The sequence below is a fragment of the Ranitomeya variabilis genome, chromosome 3 (assembly GCF_051348905.1).
Source record: "Ranitomeya variabilis isolate aRanVar5 chromosome 3, aRanVar5.hap1, whole genome shotgun sequence".
NCBI classification, from domain to species: Eukaryota; Metazoa; Chordata; class Amphibia; order Anura; family Dendrobatidae; genus Ranitomeya; species Ranitomeya variabilis.
In genome coordinates this window covers 471494378-471517509 of record NC_135234.1, presented here as the reverse complement: position 1 = coordinate 471517509, position 23132 = coordinate 471494378, and the positions used below count along the sequence as shown (strand labels likewise).

The following is a 23132-nucleotide window of genomic DNA, read 5'->3' as shown; positions in this document are numbered from 1 at the left end:
GGCAGGTAGTGGACAATTTGAAGTTGTCCCAGGAGAAGACTCAGCTTTTTGCCAACCGCCGGCGTCGGGTTGGTCCTCGGCTTTGTGTTGGGGACTTGGTGTGGTTGTCTTCTCGTTTTGTCCCTATGAGGGTTTCTTCTCCCAAGTTTAAGCCTCGGTTCATCGGCCCGTACAAGATATTGGAGATTCTTAACCCTGTGTCCTTCCGTTTGGACCTCCCTGCATCTTTTTCTATTCATAATGTTTTTCATCGGTCATTATTGCGCAGGTATGAGGTACCAGTTGTGCCTTCCGTTGAGCCTCCTGCTCCGGTGTTGGTTGAGGGCGAGTTGGAGTACGTTGTGGAAAAAATCTTGGACTCCCGTGTTTCCAGACGGAAACTCCAGTATCTGGTCAAATGGAAGGGATACGGTCAGGAGGATAATTCTTGGGTGACTGCCTCTGATGTTCATGCCTCCGATTTGGTCCGTGCCTTTCATAGGGCTCATCCTGATCGCCCTGGTGGTTCTGGTGAGGGTTCGGTGCCCCCTCCTTGAGGGGGGGGTACTGTTGTGAAATTGGATTTTGGGCTCCCCCGGTGGCCACTGGTGGAATTGAACTGGTGTGCATCATCCTCTCTGTTCACCTGTTTCCATCAGGATGTGGGAGTCGCTATTTAACCTTGCTCCTCTGTCACTTCCATGCCGGTCAACATTGTAATCAGAAGCCTTTCTGTGCATGTTCCTGCTGCTAGACAACTCCCAGCTAAGTTGGACTTAGTCCTTGTTTGTTTTTGCATTTTGTTCCAGTTCACAGCTGTAGTTTCGTTTCTGTGTCTGGAAAGCTCTTGTGATCTGAAATTGCCACTCTGATGTTATGAGTTAATTCTAGAGTCTTAAAGTAATTTCAGGATGGTATTTTGATAGGGTTTTCAGCTGACCATGAAAGTGACCTTTCTGTCTTCCTGCTATCTAGTAAGCGGACCTCAATTTTGCTAAACCTATTTTCATACTACGTTTGTCATTTCATCTAAAATCACCGCCAATATTTGTGGGGGCCTGTCTGCCTTTCGGGGAAATTTCTCTAGAGGTGAGCCAGGACTATATTTTCCTCTGCCAGGATTAGTTAGTCCTCCGGCCGGCGCTGGGCGTCTAGGGATAAAACGCAGGCTACGCTACCCGGCTACTGTTAGTTGTGCGGCAGGTTTAGTTCATGGTCAGTTTAGTTTCCATCCTTCCAAGAGCTAGTTCTTATGTTTGCTGGGCTATGTTCTCTTGCCATTGAGAACCATAACACCCAGCCACCACTCATTTTTAATGTCCTGGCGGAGGTTGACACTCAGGATTTTACGGTACATGGCTCCATCCATTCTCCATTTATGCGGTGAAGTAGTCCTGTGCCATTAACAAAGAAACACCCCAAAATATAATGTTTCCACCTCCATGCTTGACAGTGGGGATGGCGTTCTTTGGGTCATAGGCAGCATTTCTCTTCCTCCAAACACGGCAAGTTGAGTTAATGCCAAAGATCTCAATTTTTGTCTCATCTGACCGCAGCACCTTCTCCCAATCTCTCACAGAATCATCCAGGTGTTCATTGGCAAACTTCAGACGTCCCTGCATATGTGCCTACTTGGGCATGGGGGCCTTGCGGGTACTGCAGGATTTTAAACCTTTACGGCGTAATGTGTTACCAATGGTTTTCTTGGTGACTGTTGTCCCAGCTGCCTTGAGATCACTAACAAGTTCCTCCCCTTGTATTTTTAGGGTGATCTCACCTTTCTCATGATCAAGGATACCCCATAATTTGAGATTTTGCATGGTGCCCCAGATCGATGTTGATTGACAGTCATTTTGTATTTATTCCATTTTCTTACTACTGCATTACAGTTGTCTCCTTCTCACCCAGCATCTTACTTATGGTTTTGTAGCCCATTCCAGCTTTGTGCAGGTCTACCATTTTGTCCCTGACATCCTTAGGAAGCTCTTTGGTCTTGCCCATATTGTAGAGGTTAGAATCTGACTGATTAATTGAATTTGTGGACAGGAGTCTTTTATAAAGGTGACTATGTAAGACAGCTGTCTTTAATGCAGGTAACAAGTTGATTAAGAGCATCTAACTGGTCTGTAGGAGCCAGAACTCTTAATGGTTGGTGAGGGATCAAATACTTATTTCTCACGGCAAAATGCAAATAAATTTATATAATTTATACGATGTGATTTTCTGGATTTAATTTTTGATATTCTATCTCTCAATGTTAAAATTAACCTACCCTTAAAATTATAGACTGTTCATATCTTTGTTAGTGGGCAAACTTACAAAATCAGCAAGGGATCAAATACTTATTTCCCCCACTGTATGTATATATTTAGTACACACACTTTTTACGACTTGAAGCACTCACATGAAAATTTGTATCCTCTCAATATATTGCAATCATCATATTATATAGCACTGTGTACTTTCAATTTCTCATTTTGCCTTTCTACCCAGCTAATGAATCATTCATTTGTTAAACGGCCTGAAGAAGGAGCTTGCAAACATACCATTATTAGCTAGCCAGAAAAATGATCACTCCTAGAATACTTTTGTCATTTTTTGGCATAGAAGCATTTACTTCGATTTTTCTGGCTAACACGGTACCACAATATAATTTGTTATTGTACATCATAACTGTGTGGGATACATATTTTGAACTTATTTTTTAGTTGGACGAATTATGCGTGCAATGATGCCAAACAGAGTTTCTTTTGACATACATTTCTATTTACATTTAAGGAAAAAAATGGAAGCAATTGAAACATTAATATGTTGTTTCAAAAAGTATGCAATATACTGTATTATTAAACTCTATTGTAAAACAAGACAGTCTCCAAAGAAGCTAAGCTGTAATATGGCAACTCATCACCCCGAGGGGATGAATGGTCAATTAAATGGAAGCCAGAAATGATTTGTGTAATGTTAAGATCAGAGTTCGCTCAGACAGAATGCGCCCGACAAAACTGGTGTGACCACAGTCAGCATCTGTCATTTTTTTAAAAAGTGTGTTTTTTAGCTTAATTTTTATATTTATTTTTTTTACTAGCAACTAGCAAGTAGACATTAACCTCTTAACGACCGCAGATACGCCTTTTAACAGCGGCAGTTAAGGGTACTTATTCCTAAGCACAGTAGTGGTTAGGGTTATGGTTGTGGTTATGGTTGGGATTACGGAAAAGGTTGAGATTATGGTTAAGGGTGTGTTAGGGTTACGGTTAAAGTTGAAATTAGGGTTAGGGGTGTGTTGGGATTAGGGTTGGAGTTGAATTGGGGGGTTTCCACTGTTTAGGTACAGCAGGGGGTCTCCAAACGCGACATGGCGCCTGTGAAGAAACCAGATTATATCTTACCCATATGACTATGTTTAGCAAACCAAGAAGAATTGACTTTTTATCTGCATGTTGGATTTTGGATGTAAATATTGATTTTTCGTGGGTCAAGAAAACAGACTTATGTTTGTGTAAGCCTGGAATATTGACTTGTAAGCTGATGTGCGATATAACATAGTGTGTTTTTATCCTTGTGAAAAGTGAGGTCTGCTGATATGCATTGTCTAACCTAGATAGTTGTTGATTTTTGGGACATAGGAGGAAGATCTGTGCAAATAGATTACATAGTCAAACAAGGCAACTTGGTCGTCGCCATTCTTCTCCTTGTCTGTGGGGGTGGACTGAGAGACACTAAGTAAATCCAGAGACAGGTGATATGCCCCTGTATAAAGAGACTCAGAGACAGAGAGAGACAGCCGGAGATTCTGCAAAACACCCAACGGACGAGAGACAGGACTGCAGCCAATCTATCATGGCACCATCACGAGGGACACGGTTCTATGATTCTATAGGAAACAACCTAGGGGTTTTCAGGTCCAGTTGGAAGGATACTGATCTGCTCCATTGACCATCGCTGAAACATGGATATGTTTAGAGAAAGCCAGGTTTGGGACCTGCTGGTCACCTGGCTCCATGGAGATGTTCGGATAAGCCAGGTGGTGACTCTCGTATCAACTGGCTTTGGACTTCGTATGGACTGTCATCTCCCTACGCTTGTCGTTGCCTCCTCTATGTGTGTGTACTACAGGTGGGGTAGCTACCCTAGGCACTCTGACGTAACATTTACCATTATCCCGGGTCGCCAGCGGAAGGGTGAGACTCTATAATGTGCACCATCTTGGGTACTGTGCTGGGACTGTTCTACATATTACCTGCCTGTTTTGTAGTTCAATAAAGCATTGCCACACTGTTTTACCTTCACCCTGTTATCTGAGTAGCATTATGCCCACGTTTATCGGGAGAGCGGGCATTAGGGGGCGACGATCCCTGGTTCATGCGGCTTCGGCTAGGAGACTGAGGCGCCTGCCTCCCCCCCCCCCCCCCCCGTTTCCTCACTGCGCCCACCATTGATTCCAGCCAATTTTGCGTTTAAAAAGTCAAACGGTGCTCCCTCCCTTCTGAGCCCTGCCATGCGCCCAAATAGTGGCTTTCCTTCACATACGGGGTATCGGCGTACTCAGGAGAAATTGCACAACAAATATTGTGGTTTATTTTCTCCTGATACCCTTGTGAAAATGAAAAAAAATTGGTTCGAAAGTAATTTTTTTGTGAAAAAAGTAAAATGTTCATTTTTTCATTCCACATTGCTTTAGTTTTTGTTAAGCACCTGAAGGGTTAATAAACTTGAATTGTAAGCTTGCGAGCAGGGACCTCACTCGTAATGTCACTGGTTAAATTGTCTTAACTTGTATTGAATTTATTGTCTGTACATGTCTCCGCTTAATTGTAAAGTGCTGCGGAAAATTTTGCCGCTATATAAATAAAAAAGTATTATTATTATTATTATTATAATGTTGTTTTACGCATCTTGAGGGGTGCAGTATTTAGAATAGTGCCACTTTTGGGTATTTTTCTTATATTGACCCCCCAAACTCACTTCAAATGTGAGGTGATCCCTAAACAAAAATGGTTTTGTAAATTTTGTTGGAAAAATGAGAAATCGCTGGTCAACTTTTTTTTTTTTTTTAACCCTTATAACGTCCTAACAAAATAAAAAATGTTTCCAAAATATTGCTGATGTAATGTTGACATGTGGGAAATGTTATTTATTAACTATTTTGTGTGACACCCCTCTCTGATTTAAGAGTACAAAAATTAAGTTTGAAAATTGCAAAATGTTCACAATTTTTGCCAAATTTCTGTTTTTTTCATAAATAAACGCAAGTTATATCGAAGAAATTTTACCGCTAACATGAAGTACAATATGTCACGAAAAAAAAAAAAGAATCTTAGAATTAGTGGGATCCGTTGAAGAGTTCCAGAGCTTATAACCTTATAAAGTGACAGTGGTCACAATTGTAAAAATTGGCTTGGTCATTACGTACTAAATTGGCTCTGTCACTAAGAGGTTAAAATTTTCTATATATCAAAATATCTATGCATTCATTTAGACTGTCTGTCTGATTCTGCAGAGGAGGGATTCACTGGCAAGAGGAGAAGGAGGCCACAGACGGACGGGGGAGGACAAGGAGGTCACGGGCAAGAGGAGGAGGTCGCAGACCGACAGGCAACAGGAGGAGGAGGTCGCAGACCAACAGGGGAGGACAAGAAGGTCACGGGCAAGAGGAGGAGGTCGCAGACTGACGGACAAGAGGAGAATAAGGTCGCAGACCGACGGGAGAGGATGAGGAGGTCACGGGCAAGAGGAGGAGATCGCGGGCCGACGGAGGAGAAGGTCGTGGACCGACGGACCGCAGGAGGAGGAGGTCTAAGCGATAGACAGGAGGAGGATATCACTAACCCACAGACCACAGAAGGAGGAGGAAGGAATAGAGCGACGGACCGGGGGGGGGGGGTAGCAGCTCGTCGGACCTTAGGAGGAGGAGATCGCTGACCGAAGACCCGGAGGAGAAGATCGATGACCGATGGACCAGAGGAGATCCATGACCGACGGACCGGAAGAGGTCACAGAGTGACAGACAGGAGGAGATCGCAGAGCGAAGGACCGTAGGAGAAGGTTGCAGAGCAACAGATCAGAGAAGCTAGCAGACTGACAGACTGAAGGAGGAGGTCGAGATTACAGACCAACAGACTGTAGGAGGAGGTCGAGATCGCAGACCAATGGACAGCAGAAGGAGGAGGAGGTCGCAGAGCAACGGACCAGAGGAGGTGGATGTAGCAGACCGACAAAGCAGAGGAGGAGGAGGTAGCAGACCGACAGAGCGGATGAGGAGGAGGTAGCAGACCGACGGAGCGGAGGAGGTAGGAGACCGACGGAGTGTCGGAGGAAATTGCAGACCGACGGACAGGAGAAGGAGGTCGAGATCGATAACCAATGGACCGCAAAAGGAAGAGGAGGTCGCAAAGCGACAAAATGGAGGAGGTAGCAGACCGACAGACAGAAGGAGGAGATCGCAGAACGATGGGCCGGAGGAAGAGGTTGAGATCGCTAACAGACAGACCGCAGAAGGAGGAGGAGGTCGCAGAGCGACAGACCGCTGAAAGAGAATGCAGAACGACAGACTGGAGGAGAATGCATAAGGATGGACAGGAGGAGGAGAATGCAGCACGACGGACCGGAGGAGGAGATGGCAGCCCTATGAATCGGAGGAGATGGCAGACCGACAGACCAGAGGAGGAGGTAGCAGACCTACGGACCGAAGAAGGAGGAGGTCGCAGAGCGACGGACCGGAGGAGGAGTTTGTCGCAGACTGACGGACCGGAGGAGTAGGTTGCAGACTGACAGACCAAAGTATGTTGCAGAGTGATAGACCGGAGGAGGATGAGGAGGATATCACAGATCACCGGAGCGGAGGAGGACGACATTGCAGATTAACGGACCGGAGGAGAAGAAGATCACAGACCGACGGACCGGAGGAGGGCATTGCAGACCGACGGACTGGAGGAAGACGACATCGCTGACCGATGGACCAAAGGAGGTCGCAGACTGACGGAGAGGAGGAGGAGAAGATCACAGACCAATGGACCGGGGGAGGAGATCGCAGACCGATGTACAGGCGGAGGAGAAGGAGATCGCAGACCGACGGACGGGAGGAGGACACGCAGACTGACAGAGCGGAGGAGGATGACATCGCAGACCGATGGACCGGAGGAGGAGATCGCAGACCTACGGATCACAGAAGGAGGTCGCAGACCAAAAGAAAGATGGAGGAGGTCGCAAAGCAACGGACCGGAGGAGGTTGCGGACCGACGGACCTGAGGAGGAAGAGGATAGACCAGACCGACGGATTGGAGGAAGAGGAGGACATCGCAGACCGACAGACTGGAGGAGGACATTGCAGACCGACGAGGAGGAGGATGAAACCGCAGACCGACGACCGGAGGACATTGCAGCCCGACGGACTGGAGGACGGCATCGCAAAACCAACGGACCGCAGGAGGCGATCGCAGACCGACGGACCGCAGAAGGAGGAAGTCGCAGACTAAAAGAAAGATCGCAGGAGGTCGCAGACCAACGAACCGGAGGAGGAGGTCGCAAAGCAACGGACAGGAGGAGGAGGAGGTTGCGGACCGACGGACCTGAGGAGGAGGAGGATAGCTCAGACAGACAAACTGGAGGAAGAGGAGGACATCGCAGACCGACAGACCGGAGGAGGACATTGCAGACTGACGAACTGGAGGAGGTGGAGGAGGACCTCGCAGACCGACAGATCGGAGGAGGAGGAGGACATCGCAGACCGGAGAAGCAGGATGTAGCAGACCGACGGAGAGGAAGAGGAGGAACACATCGCAGACCAACGGACCGGAGGAAGAGGACAGCGCAGACCGGAGCAGGAGGAGCTAGCAGACAGACGTAACGGAGGAGGACAGCACAGACCGACGGACTGGAGGAGGAGAACATCACAGAACGACGGACCAGAAGAGGAGAAGGACATCGCAGAACTGACCGGAGCAGGAGGAGGTAGTAGACCGATGGAGCAAGAGGAGGTAGCAGACCGACGGATCGGAGGAGCTAGCAGACCGACAGAGCGGAGGAGGAAGATGTCGCAGACCGACGAACTGGAGCAGGAGGAGGTAGCAGACCTACGGAGCGAAGGAGGAGGAGAACATCGCAGACCGACAGACCAGAAGAGAAGGACATCGCAGAACAATGGACCGGAGCAGAAGGAGGTAATAGACTGACGGACCGGATGAGAACTCAGACCGACGGACCAGAGAAGGAGAACGCAGACCGACGGACCGGAGGAGGAGAACGCAGAGCAACGGACCGGTGGAGGAGGTCGCAGACCGGAGGATGAGCGGATGAGGAGGAGACCGACAGAGGAGGTAGTAGACCAACAGACAGGAGGAGGAAGTCGAGATCGATAACTGACGGACCACAGAAGGAGGAGGACATCGCAGACCGATGGACCGGAAGAGAACGCAGACCGATGGACCGGAGGAGGAGGAGAACGCGGACTGATAGATGAACCGGAGGAGGAGAATGCAGACCGACAAACAAGAGGAGAAGGATGCAGGCCAATGGACCGCAGAAGGAGGAGGTCGCAGACCAACGGACCGGAGGAGGAAGAGGACATCGCAGACCAATGGACCGCAGGAGGATGAAAACATCACAAACTGATGGAGCGGAGGAGGAGGAGGTAGCAGAGCGATAGCCCAGAGCAGGTCGCAGAGCGACGTGCCGCAGAAGGAGGAGGTCACAGAGCCACAAACCGGAGGAGGTAGCAGACCGATAGACCGTAGAAGGCGGTCGAGATCGCCAACCGACAGACTGCAGAATGAGGAGGAGGCAGCACATCAACGGACAGGAGGAGGAAGAGGACATCGCAGACCGACAAAGCGAAGGAGGAGTACATCGCTGACAGACGGACCGGAGGAGGAGGAGATCGCAGACAAACCGAACGGAGAAGCAGGACATCGCAGACCGTTGGACCGTAAGAGGAGGACATCTCAGACCGACGGAGTGGAGGAGGAGGACATCGGAGACTGACGGACCGAAGAAGGAGGACATTGCAGACAGACGGACTAGAGGATGGCTTTGCAGACCAACGGACCGGAGGAGGAGATCGCAGACCGATGGACCGCAGAAGGAGGTCGCAGACCAAAGGACCAATGGAGGAGGTCGCAGACCAATGGATCGGAGGAGGAGTAGATGGCAAAGCAACAGACTGGAGGAGGTCGCTGACCAACAGACCGGAGGAGGAGGATAGCGGACCGATGGACTGGAGGAGGAAGAGGACATCGCAGATCGACTGACCGGAGAAGGAGGAGGACTTTGCAGACCGACGGCCTGGAGGATGACATCGCAGACCGACGGACCGAAGTAGGAGGAGGTAGCAGCCCGACGGAGCAAGAGGAGGTAGCAGACTGACGGAGCAGAGGAGAAACACATCGTAGATCGACGGACCAGAGTAGTAGGAGGACATCGCAGACTGATGGACCGGAGCAAGAGGAGCTAGCAGACCGACGGAACGGAGGAGGACATAGCAGACTGACGGACCGGAGGAGGAGGAGATCGCAGACCGATGAACCGGAGGAGAACGCAGACCGACGAACTGGAGGAGGAGATCGCAGACCGACGAACCAGAGGAGGGGATCGCAGACCGACGAACCAGAGAAGGGGATCGCAGACCGACGGACCAGAGGAGGAGGTCGGAGACTGACAGACCGCAGAAGGAGGTTGCAGAGCGACGGATCGGAGGAGGTTGCAGAGAGACAGACCGGAGAGAGGAGGACTTCGCAGACCGACTGAGCGGAGGAGGAGGAGGACGATATTGCAGACCAACGGACCGGAGGAGGAGGAGATCGCAGACCGACGGACTGGAGGAGAGCATTTCAGACTGATGGACTGGAGGAGGAGGACATCCCAGACCTATGGGAAGGGAGGAGGAGGATGACATCCCAGACCGATGGAAAGGGAGGAGGAGGACGACATCGCTGACCGACGGACCAAAGGAGATCGCAGACTGATGGAGAGGAGGAGATCGCAGACCGATGGACCAGAGGAGAAGGACATCGCAGACCGACGGACTGGAGGAGGGGGAGGACATCGCAGACCGAAAGACCAGGAGAAGGATATCGCAGTCCGATGGACCAGAGGAGGAGGAGGACATCGCAAACCGACAGACTGGAGTAGGGGGAGGAGATCGCAGACCGATGGACCAGAGGAGAAGGACATCGCAGACCGACGGACTGGAGGAGGGGGAGGACATCGCAGACCGAAAGACCAGGAGAAGGATATCGCAGTCCGATGGACCAGAGGAGGAGGAGGACATCGCAAACCGACAGACTGGAGTAGGGGGAGGACATCGCAGACCGAAAGACCAGGAGAAGGATATCGCAGTCCGATGGACCAGAGGAGGAGAAGGACATCGCAGACCGACGGAGCAGAGGAAGAGGACGACATCGCAGACCGACGGACCGGAGGAGGACATCGCAGCCCGACGGATCGCAGGAGGAGAAGATCGCAGACTGATAGACCGTAGAAGGAGGAGGAGGTCAGAGACCGAAAGACAGATGGAGGAGGATGCAGACCGATGAACCGGAGGAGGAGGTCGTAGACCGATGAACCGGAGGAGGAGGTCGTAGACCGACGGTGAACCGGAGGAGGAGGTCGTAGACCGACGGTTAGCAGGAGGAGGAGGTCGTAGACCAAAGGACCGGAGTAGGTTGCAAAGCAACAGACCGAAGGAGGACAGAAAAGACCGACGGACTGAGGAGGAGGAGGATATCGCAGACCGATGGATCGGAGGAGGAGGAGGACATCGCAGACCAACGGACCGGAGCAGGAAGAGCTAGCAGACCGACTGAGCGGAGGAGGTCGCACATCGATGGACCGGAGGAGGACAGCCCAGACCGACGAACTGGAGAAGGACATCGCAGACTGACGGACCGGAGGAGGACATTTCAGACCGACGGACTGGAGGAGGACATTGCAGAACAACGGACCGATGGATTAGGAGGTAGCAGTCCGACAGATCGAAGGAGCTAGCAGTCCGACAGAGCGGAGGAGGAAATTGCAGACGGACCGGAGAAGGAGGAGGTAGCTGAGCGACTGAGCAAAGGAGGAGGACAACGCAGACAGACGGACTGGGGGAGGACATCGCAGATCGGCAGAGGGAGGAGGAGAACGCAGACCGACCGGAGGAGGAGGAGAACGCAGACCAACGGACCGCAGCAGGAAGAGCTAGCAGACCGACGGAGCAGAGAAGGTTGCAGACAGACGAACTGGAGGAGGACATTGCAGAACAATGGACCGACAGAGGAGGAGGTAGCAGACCGACGGATTAGGAGGTAGCAGTCCGACGGATCGAAGGAGCTAGCAGACCGACAGATAGGAGGACATTGCAGACCGACGGACCGGAGCAGGAGGAGGTAGCTGACCGACTGAGCAAAGGAGGAGGACAACGCAGACTGACGGACTGGGGGAGGACATCGCAGATCGGCGGACCGGAGGAGGAGAACGCAGACCGGACCGGAGGAGGAGGAGAATGCGCACTGATGGACCGGAGGAGGAGATAGCAGACCGACGGACAGGAGAACGCAGACCGATGGACCGGAGGAGAACGATGGACTGGAGGAGGAGGAGAACGCAGACCGACGCACCGAAGAAGGAGATCACTGACCGACGAACTACAGGAGGAGATCACAGGCCGACAGACCACAAAAGGAGTAGGTCGCAGAGCGACGGACCGGAAGAGGAAGAGAATATTGCAGACCAATGGACCAGAGGAGGAGGTAGCAGACGATCAGGGCGGAGGAGGAGGATGCAGAGCGATAGCCCAGAGCAGGTTGCAGAGCAACGGGCCACAGAAGGAGGAGGTCGCAGAGCCACAAACCGGAGGAGGTAGCAAACCGCCGGACCAGAGAACAAGGTTGAGATCGTCAACCGATGGACTGCAGGAGGAGGGGGGTAGCAGATTGACAGACAGAAGGAGGAGGAGGAAATCACAGACCGACAAAGCTGAGGAGGAGTACATCGCAGACCGAGAGACCAGAGGAGAAAGACATCACAGACCGACGGAGCAGAGGAGGAGGAGGATCTCGCCGACCGATGGAGCGTAGGAGGAGGACATTGCAGCCCGATGGACTGGAGGAAAACATCGCAGACCGACGGACTGCAGGAGGAGGAGATCACAGACCGATGGACCGGAGGACATTGCAGACCGACGAACTGGAGGAGGAGGAGGACCTCGCAGACCGACAGATCGGAGGAGGACATTGCAGACCGACAGACCGGAGCAGGAGGATGTAGCAGACCGACGGAGCGGAGGAGCTAGCAGACTGACGGAGAGGAAGAGGAGGAATACATCGCAGACCAATGGACCGGAGGAAGAGGACATTGCAGACCGGAGCAGGAGAAGCTAGCAGACAGACGGACCGGAGGAGGACAGCACAGACCGACGGACTGGAGGAGGAGAACATCGCAGAACGATGGACCAGAAGAGAAGGACATCGAAGAACAACTGACCGAAGCAGGAGGAGGTAGTAGACAGATGGAGCAAGAGGAGGTAGCAGACCGACGGATCGGAGGAGCTAGCAGACCGACGGAGGGGAGGAGGAAGACGTCACAGACAGACGAACCAGAGCAGGAGGAGGTAGCAGACCGACGGAGCGAAGGAGGAGGAGAACATTGCAGACTGACAGACCAGAAGAGGAGAAGGACATCGCAGAACAACGGACCGGAGCAGAATGAGGTAGTAGACCGACGGATGAGGAGGACATGGCAGACGGGCAGACCGGAGGAGGACATCGCAGACCGACGGACCAGAGAAGGAGAACGCAGACCGACGGACCGGAGGAGGAGAACGCAGACCTACGAACCGGAGGAGGAGATCGCAGACTGACGGACCAGGGGAGGAGGTCGGAGACTGACAGATCGCAGAAGGAGGTTGCAGAGCGATGGACCGGAGAGAGGAGGACTTCGCAGACCGACTGAGCGGAGGAGGAAGACGACATTGCAGACCAACGGACTGAAGGAGGAGGAGATCGCAGACCGACGGACCGGAGGAGGGCATTGCAGACTAACGGACTGGAGGAGGAGGACATCCCAGACCGATGGAAAGGGAGGAGGAGGGCGACATCGCTGACCGACGGACCAAAGGAGGTCGCAAACCAATGGACTGGAGAAGGAGAGCGGAGACCGATGGACCAGAGGAGGAGAAGGACATCGCAGTCCGATGGACCAGAGGAGGAGAAGGACATCGCAGACCGACTGAGCGGAGGAGGAGAACGACATCGCAGACCGACGGACCGGAGGAGGACATCGCAGACCAACGGATCGCAGGAGGAGGAGATTGCAGACCGATAGACCGCAGAAGGAGGAGGTCAGAGACCGAAAGACAGATGGAGGAGGTCGCAGACCGATGAACCGGAGGAGGAGGTCGTAGACCGATGTACAGCAGGAGGAGGAGGTCGTAGACCGACGGACAGCAGGAGGAGGTCGCAGACCGAAGGACCGATGGAGGAGGTGGCAGACCAACGGACCGGAGGAGGTCGCAAAGCAAAGGACCGGAGGAGGACAGAAAAGACCGACGGACTGGAGGAGGAGGATGACATCGCAGACCGATGGACCTGAGCAGGAAGAGCTAGCAGACCGACGGAGCGGAGGAGGTCGCACACCGACGGACCGGAGGAGGACATTGCAGACCGACGGACTGGAGAGGGAGGAGGACATTGCAGAAAAACGGACCGAGGGAGGAGGAGGTAGCAGTCCGACGGATCGGAGGAGCTAGCTGACCAACAGAGCGGAGGAGGAGGACATTGCAGACCGACGGACCAGAGCAGGAGGAGGTAGCTGACCGATGGAGCAAAGGAGGAGGTCAACGCAGACTGGCGGACTGGGGGAGGAAAGCGCAGACTGACGGACCGGAGGACATTGCAGACCAACGGACTGGAGGAGGAGGACATTGCAGAACAACAGACCGACGGAGGAGGAGGTAGCAGTCCGACGGATCGGAGGAGCTAGAAGACCAAAAGAGCGGAGGAGGAGGACATTGCAGACCGACGGACCGGAGCAGGAGGTAGCTGCCCGATGGAGCAAAGGAGGAGGACAACGCAGACTGACAGACTGGGGGAGGACATCGCAGATCGGCGGACCGGAGGAGGAGAACGCAGACCGACGAACTGGAGGAGGATGATGGACCAGAGGCAAGGTCGCAGAGTGATGGAACCAGTGGAGGTCGCAGATCGACTGACTTGAGGCGGAGGTCACAGAGCGACGGACTGGTGGAGGAGGTTGCAGACCGACAGGCTGGAGGAGGAGCGGATGAGGAGGAAGTATGAAAATCAATGGAGGAGGTAGCAGACCAACGGACAGGAGGAGGAGGTCACAGACCAATGGACAGGAGGAGGAGGTCAAGATCTCTAACTGACGGACCGCAGAAGGAGGAGAACATCGCAGACCAACGGACCGGAGGAAGAGGAGAACGGAGAACTATGGACTGGAGGAGGAGGAGAACGCAGACCAACAAACCGAAGAAGGAGACCACTGACCGACGAACCAGAGGAGGAGATCGCAGGCCGAAAGACCGCAAAAGGAGTAGCTCGCAGAGCGACAGACCGGAGGAGGAAGAGGATATTGCAGACCAATGGACCAGAGGAGGAAAACATCGTAAACTGATGGAGTGGAGGAGGTAGCAGACGATCAGGGCGGAGGAGGATGAGGATGCAAAGTGATACCCCAGAGCAGGTCGCAGCGTGACGGGCGGCAGAAGGAGGAGGTCGCAGAACCAGAAACCGGAGGAGGTAGCAGACCGACGGACAGGAGAAGGAGGTCGAGATCGACAACCGATGGACTGCAGAAGGAGGTAGCAGATCGATGGACAGGAGGAGCAGGACGACGATGACATCGCAGACCAACAAAGCGGAGGAGTACATCGCAGACCGATGGAGCGGAGGAGGACGACTTCGCAGACCGACGGACCGGAGGAGGACATCACAGACAGACGAACTGGGAGAGCATCGCCGACTGACGTACCGGAAGAGGAGATTGCAGACCGACGGACAGCAGAAGGAGGAGGAGGTCGCAGACCTTAAGACAGATGGAGGAGGTCGCAGACCCATGAACTGGAGGAGGAGGTCGTAGACTGACAGAGGAGGTAGCAGACTGACGGACAGGAGGAAGAGGTCACAGACCAATGCACAAGAGGAGGAGGTCGAGATCTCTAACTGACGGAGCGCAGAAGGAGGAGGACAACGCAGACCGATGAATCACAGGAGAACAAAGACCGACGGACCGGAGGAGGAGGAGAACGGAGACCGATGGACTGGAGGAGGAAGAGAACGCAGACCGACGAACCGAAGAAGGAGATCGCTGACCGACGAACCAGAAGAAGAGATCGCAGACCGACGAACAAGAGGAGGAGGTTGCAGGCCGACGGACCGCAAAAGGAAGAGGTTGCATAGCGACGGACTGGAGGAGGAAGAGGACATCACAGATCGATGAAGCGAAGGAGGAAAACATCGCAAACTGATGGAGAGGAGGAGGTAGCAGACGATCGGGGCGGAGGAGGATGAGGATGCAAAGTGATACCCCAGAGCAGGTTGCAACGTGATGGGCGGCAGAAGGAGGAGGTCGCAGAACCAGAAACCGGAGGAGGTAGCAGACCGACGGACAGGAGAAGGAGGTCGAGATCGAAAACCGACGGACTGCAGAAGGAGGAGGAGGTAGCAGATCGATGGACAGGAGGAGCAGGACGACGATGACATCGCAGACCAACAAAGCGGAGAAGTACATCGCAGACCGACGGAGCGCAGGAGGATGACTTCACAGACCGACGGACCGGAGGAGGACATCACAGACAGACGGACTGGGAGAGCATCGCCGACTGACGTACCGGAAGAGGAGATTGCAGACCGACGGACCGCAGAAGGAGGAGGAGGTCACAGACCTTAAGACAGATGGAGGAGGTCGCAGACCCACGAACTGGAGGAGGAGATCGTAGACTGACAGAGGAGGTAGCAGACTGATGGACAGGAGGAAGAGGTCACAGACCAATGCACAAGAGGAGGAGGTCGAGATCTCTAACTGACGAAGAGCAGAAGGAGGTGGACAACGCAGACTGATGAATCACAGGAGAACGAAGACCGACGGACCGGAGGAGGAGGAGAAAGGAGACCGATGGACTGGAGGAGGAAGAGAACGCAGACCGACGAACCGAAGAAGGAGATCGCTGACCGACGAACCAGAAGAAGAGATCGCAGACCGACGAACAAGAGGAGGAGGTTGCAGGCCGACGGACCGCAAAAGGAAGAGGTTGCAAAGCGACGGACTGGAGGAGGAAGAGGACACCACAGATCGTTGAAGCGGAGGAGGAGGTAGCAGACTGTCAGGGCAGAGGAGGAGGATGCAGAGCGATAGCCCAGAGCAGGTCGCAGAGCAACAGGCTGTAGAAGGAGGAGGTCGCAGAGCCACAAACCGGAGGAGGTAGCAAACCGACGGACCAGAGAATGAGATCGCCAACTGATGCAAGAGGAGGGGGGTAGTGGATCGACAGACAGGAGGAGGAGGACATCACAGACCGACAAAGCTGAGGAGGAGTACATCGCAGACCGACAGACCAGAGGAGAAGGACATCACAGACTGACTGACCAGAGGAGGAGGAGAAGCTCGCAGACCGATGGAGCGTAGGAGGAGGTCATCGCAGCCCGACGGACGGGAGGAGGATATCGCAGACCGACGGACTGCAGAAGGAGGAGGAGGTCAGAGACCGAAAGACAGATGGAAGTCGCAGACCGACGAACCGCAGGAGGAGGTCGTAGACCGACGGACAGCAGAAGGAGGTCGCAGACTGAAGGAACAATGGAGGAGGTCGCAGATCAATGGACCAGAGGAGGAGGTCGCAGACCGATGGACCGTAGGAGGAGGAGGACAGGAAAGACCGATGGACCAGAGGAGGAGCAGGACATCGCAGTCCGACGGACTGGAGCAGGAGGAGGTAGCAGACCAATGGAGCGGAAGAGGAGGAGGTAGCAGACTGACAGAGCGGAGGAGCTAGCAAACCGACAGACCAGAGGAGGAGGAGGACATCACAGACCGGAGCCAGAAGAGCTAGCAGACCGACGGAGCAGAGGAGGAGGTCGCAGACCGATGGACCGAAGGAGGGGATCGCAGAGCGACGGACCAAAGGAGGACAGAGCAGACCGACTGACTGGAGGAGGAGGAGGACATCGCAGACCGACGGACCGGAGGAGGAGGTAGCAGACGGACAGAGCGGAGGAGAACACAGACCAACGGAACGGAAGATTAGGAGGAGAATGCAGGCCGACGGACCGGAGGAGGAGGAGAACCAGAGGAGGAGATCTCAGACCGACGAGGAGGAGGAGGATGGACCGGAGGCAAGGTCGCAGAGTGATGGACCGTGGAGGTCGCAGATCAACCGACCGGAGGTGTAGGTCGCAGAGCGACAAACCAGAGGAGGAGCGGAGGAGGTAGGAGATCAAAGGAGGAGGTAGCAGACCGACAGACAGGAGGAGGAGGTCGAGATCTCTAACTGACGGACCACAGAAGGAGAAGAACATCGCAGACCGACGGACCGGAGGATAACGCAGACCGACGGACTGGAGGATAACGCAGACCGACGGACTGGAGGATAACGCAGACCGACGGACTGGAGGATAACGCAGACCGACGGACCGGAGAAGAACGCAGACAGACGGACCGGAGGAGAACGATGGACTGGAGGAGGAGGAGAACGCAGACGAACGAAACGAAGAAGGAGATCACTTACCGACGAACCAGAGGAGATCGCAGGCCGACAGACCGCAAAAGGAGGTCGCAAATCGACGGACCGGAGGAGGAAGAGGATATTGCCAACCGATGGACCGGAGGAGGAAAACATCGCAAAGTGATGGAGCGGAGGAGGAGCAGGTAGCAGACCATCAGGGCGGAGGAGGAGGACATCGCAGACCGACGGAGCGGAGGAGGATGACATCGCATAAAGACGGACCGGAGGAGGAGGAATCACAGACCGACGGACTGGAGGAGGGCATCGCCAACTGACGTACCAGAGGAGGAGATTGCAGACCGACGGACAGCAGAAGAAGGAGGAGGTCGCAGACCGAAAGACAGGTGGAGGAGGTCGCAGACCCACGAACTGGAGGAGAAGGTCATAGACCGACGGAGGAGGTAGCAGACCGACGGACAGGAGGAGGTCACAGACCAATGCACAGGAGGAGGAGGTTGATATCTCTAACTGACGGACCACAGAAGGAGGAGGACATCGCAGACCAATGGACTGGAGGAGAATGCAGACCAACGGACCAGAGGAGGAGGAGAATGGAGACTGATGGACTGGAGGAGGAGAATGCAGACCGACGAACTGAAGAAGATCGCTGACCGACGAACCAGAGGAGAAGATTGCATTACGACGAACAAGAGGAGGAGGTTGCAGTCCGACGGACCTCAAAAGGAGATCGCAGAGCGACGGACCGGAGGAGGAAGAGGACATCACAGACCAATGAAGCGGAGGAGGAGGTAGCAGATTGTCAGGGCGGAGGAGGATGCAGAGCGATAGCCCAGAGCAGGTCGCAGAGAAACGGGCCACAGAAGAAGGAGGTCGCAGAGCCACAAATCGGAGGAGGTCGAGATCGCCAACCGACGGACTGCAGGAGGAGGAGTTAGCAGATCGACAGACAGGAGGAGGACATCACAGACTGACAAAGCAGAGGAGTACATCGCAGACCGGAGGAGGAGGACATCGGAGACCGACCGGAGAAGAAGGACATCGCAGACCGATGCCCGGAGGAGGAGGACATCGCAGACCGTCGGAGTGGAGAAGGAGGACGACATCACAGACCGACGGACCGGAAGAGGACATCACAGACTGAAGGACTGGAGGAATGCATCGCAGACTGACGGACTGGAGGAGGAGATCGCAGACTGAAGGACCGCAGAAGGAGGAGGAGGTCGCAGACCGAAGGACTGATGGAGGAGGTCGCAGACCAACGTACCGGAGGAGGAAGAGGTCGCAAAGCAATGGACCGGAGGAAGTCGCAGACCGACGGACCAGAGAAGGACATCGCAGACCGAAGGAGGAAGAGGAAATTGCAGACCAACGGCCTGGAGGAGGAGGAGGACATCGCAGACCGATGGATCAGAGGAGCAGGAGGAGGTAGCAGACCAATAGAGAAGAGGAGCTAGCAGACCGATGGAGCGGAGGAGGAGGAACACATCACAGATCGATGGACCAGAGGAGGACATCGCAGACTGATGGACCGGAGCAGGAGGAGGTAGCAGACTGATGGAGCGGAGGAGGAGAAGGACATCGCAGACAGACAGACCGGAGGACAATGCAGACCGACTGACTGGAGGAGGACATCGCAGACTGACGGACCGGAGGAGGGGAACGCAGATTGACGGACCGGAGAAGGAGGAGGAGAACGCAGATCAACGATGCGGAAGAGGAGATTGCAGACCGACGGACCAGAGGAGGTCGCAGAGCAATGGACTGCAGAAGGAAGAGGAGGTCGCAGATCGACGCACCAGAAGAGGAGGAGGTCGCAATCCGACAGACCAGAGCAGGAAGACATAGCACACCGAGGAACCAGAGGAGGAGGACATCGCAGACCGACGGACCAGAGAAGGAGGAGGACATCGCAGATCGATGGACCAGAAGGAGGAGGAGGTAGCAGAACGACGAGGAGGAGGAGATCGCAAACCAACGGAGCGGAGGAGGAGGAAATCACAAACTGACGGAGCGGAGAAGGAGGAGGTAGCTGACCGATGGAGCGGAGGAGGAGGAGATTGCAAACCAATGCAGCGGAGGAGGAGGACATCGCAAACCGATGGAGCAGAGGAGGAAGAGAAAATCACAAACTGACGGACCAGAGGAGGAAGACATCGCAGACCAATGGACCGGAGGAGGTAGCAGAACGACGGAGCAGAGAAGGTAGCAGACCAATGGAGTACAGGAGGAGGAGGAGGAAGCGGTTGAACGGAGCAAAGAAGGAGATCGCAGAGTGAGACACTGCAGGAGGTCGCAGATCGACGGACTGCAGAAGGAGGAGGTCGCAGAGCAAAAATACGGAGGAGGACATTGCAGACCATTGAAGCGGAGGAGGTAGCAGATCGATGGGGGAAAGGAGGAGGAGGTAGCTGTCCGACGGAGCAGAGGAGGAGGAGGTCGCAGAGTGAGACACTGCAGGAGGTCGCAGAGCGACGGATCGCAGAAGGAGGAGGTCGCAGAGCAAAAAAACGGAGGAGGAGAAGTACATTGTAGACCGTTGAAGCGCAGGAGGTAGCAGACCGATGGAGGAAGTAGCAGACCGATGGGGAGTAGGAGGCAGCAAATCGATGGAGAGGAGGAGAAGCTAGAAGACTGACAGAGTGTAGGAGGAGTTAGCAGACCGACGGAGCGGAGGAGGAGGAGGTCACAGAGGGACGGATGGCAGAAGGAGGAGGTCACAGACTGAAAAACCAGAGGAGGAGGACATTGCAGAATGACGGAGCGAAGGAGGTAGCAGACCAACGGATGAGGAGGAGGTAGAAGACCGACTCAGTAGAGGAGGTAGCAGAACGACGGAGCAGAGGAGGAGGACGTAGCTGACTGATGGAACGGAGGAGGAGAAGGTAGCAGACTGACGGAGCGGAGGAGGAGGTAGCAGACCGATGGAGCGGAGGAGGAGGTCGCAGACCGACGGACCAGAGGAGAAGGTCGCAGACTGATAGATCGGAGGAGGAAGCTGACGATATCGAAGACTGACGGACTGCAGGAGTTCGCAGACTGACGGACTGCAGTTCTCAAACCAACAGACTATATGAGGAGGATGTCGAGGATGGACAAGGACGATGTCGAGGACGGACGAGGAGGAAGATGTCGAGGACGGATGAGGAGGAGGATGTCGAGGATGGACCAGGAGGAAGAGGAAGTCGAGGAGGATGTCGAGGACGGATGAGGAGGAGGATATCGAAGACGGACGAGGGGGAGGATGTCGAGGACGGATGAGGAGGAGGATGTTGAGGACGGACAAGGAGGAAGAGGCAGTCGAGGAGTATGTTGAGGACGGATGAGGAGGCTATCCAGGATGGACGAGGAGGAGGAGGATGTCGAGGACGGACGAGGGGGAGGATGTCGAGGACGGACGAGGAGGAAGATGTCAAGGACGGACAAGGAGGAAGAGGAAGTCGAGGAGGATGTCGAGGATGGATGAGGAGGATGTCGAGGACGAATGAGGAGGAGGAGGATGTAAAGGACGGACGAGGAGGAGGAAGTCGAGGACGGATGAGGAGGAGGATATCGAGGACGGACGAGGAGGAAGAGGATGTCGAGGACGGACGAGGGGGAGGATGTCGAGGACGGATAAGGAGGAAGAGGAAGTCGAGGAGGATGTCGAGGATGGATGATGAGGATGTCGAGGACGAATGAGGAGGAGGAGGATGTAAAGGACGGACGAGGAAGTGGAAGTCGAGGACGGATGAGGAGGATACCGAGGACGGATGAGGAGGAAGAGGATGTCGAGGACGGATGAGGGGGAAGAGGAAGTCGAGGAGGATGTCGAGGATGGATGAGGAGGAGGAGGATGTCGAGGACGAATGAGGAGGATGTAAAGGACGGACGAGGAGGTGGAAGTCGAGGACGGATGAGGAGGATATCGATGACGGACGAGGAGGAAGAGGATGTCGAGGACGGACGAGGGGGAGGATGTCGAGGACGGACAAGGAGGAAGAGGAAGTCGAGGAGGATGTCGAGGATGGATGAGGAGGAGGATGTCGAGGACGAATGAGGAGGAGGATGTAAAGGACGGATGAGGAGGTGAAAGTTGAGGATGGAGGAGGAGGATGTCGAGGATGGACCAGGAGGAGGAAGATGTCGAGGACGGACGAGGAGGATGTCGAGAACAGACGAGGAGGATGTCGAGAACAGACAAGGAGGATGTCGAGGACGGCTGAGGAGGAAGATGTCGAGGACGGATGAGGAGGGGATGTTGAAGAAGGACGAGGAGGAGGATGTCGAGGACGGTTGACGAGAAGGATGTTGAGGACAGATGACGAGAAGGATGTTGAGGACGGATGAGGAGAAGGATGTCGAGGAAGGACGAGGAGAAGGATGTCGAGGACGGACTAAGAGGAGGATGTCGAGAAGGAGGATGTCGAGGAAGAAGGAGGATGTCGAGGACGGACGAGGAGGATGTCGAGGATGGGTGAGGAGAAGGCTGTCGAGGACGGATGAGGAGGATGTCGAGGAAGGATGATGAGAAGGATGTCGAGGAAGGATGAGGAGAAGGATGTCGAGGACGGACGAGGAGGAGGATGTCGAGAAAAAGGATGTCGACGACAGACGAGGAGGATGTCGAGCACGAACGATGAGGAGGATGTCGAGGGCGTATGAGGAGGATGTCAAGGACGGACGTTGTCGAGGACGGCATAGAGGACAATATTGAGGACAGATGGAGAGGAGGACGATGTCGAGGACGGAGGATATCGAGGATGGATGAGGAGGACGATGTCAGGAGAGAGGAGGGGAAGGATGATGTTGAGGATGATCCATCTTCATTCATTCCATCATGTTCGGTATAAAGACCAATTTCTTTCCTATAATCCCACTAAAAGGTTTGGTGCAGAAAATAGAACGTGTGGAGGCCGGGAATGGACAGGAGGTTTACACCATCCTTCTATTAGAAGAAACACATTAGGGCTCATTTAGACCAGTACTATTTGCCATGTGGTACTTACAGTTAACGGCTCTCCCTGTAGTGCTGGTACTCTTCCATCATTCTTGTGCATACGTGGCCCAAATTATTAAATATCCGAGCCACTCTGACTCCACACCTTCCTGACAACAAGAGAAGTTTAGAGACCACATTTTCTTCCAGTAAAAATTTGAGTTTTTTGTTTGGCAAACTAACACCCTATACATATACAGTAAGTACCTATCTATTTTCTACCACTACTTCTGTCCCCCAGTATCACTTTACAGGGTTATCTTCATTACGAGTTTTGGAGGGCTACCACTAACCAGCCTCCGGGCTTCTTTCTTGCTAGGAGGAGTTCCTGAATGATTGGCAGAACAGACCAGCAACATGGCTGCACAGCTGGCCCAAACTGTCCACTGTAGCCAGCAGAGATAGCTTTGGCTCTGCAGCATCGTGAGTGTGAAGTGGACGAGGGCAAGGCCGCCCATGTATATCCATGATCTGGCTCAGCAAAACTTCCACACCCAGATT

At 54.2% G+C, this 23132-nt stretch overlaps 1 protein-coding gene across 1 annotated transcript in view; it reads right to left on the bottom strand.

The window, feature by feature from the left end:
- LOC143818323 (uncharacterized) overlaps positions 1 to 23132 on the bottom strand; it is a 33094-nt gene that overhangs the window by 8600 nt on the left and 1362 nt on the right. The gene's annotated exons all lie outside the window — the stretch shown is intronic.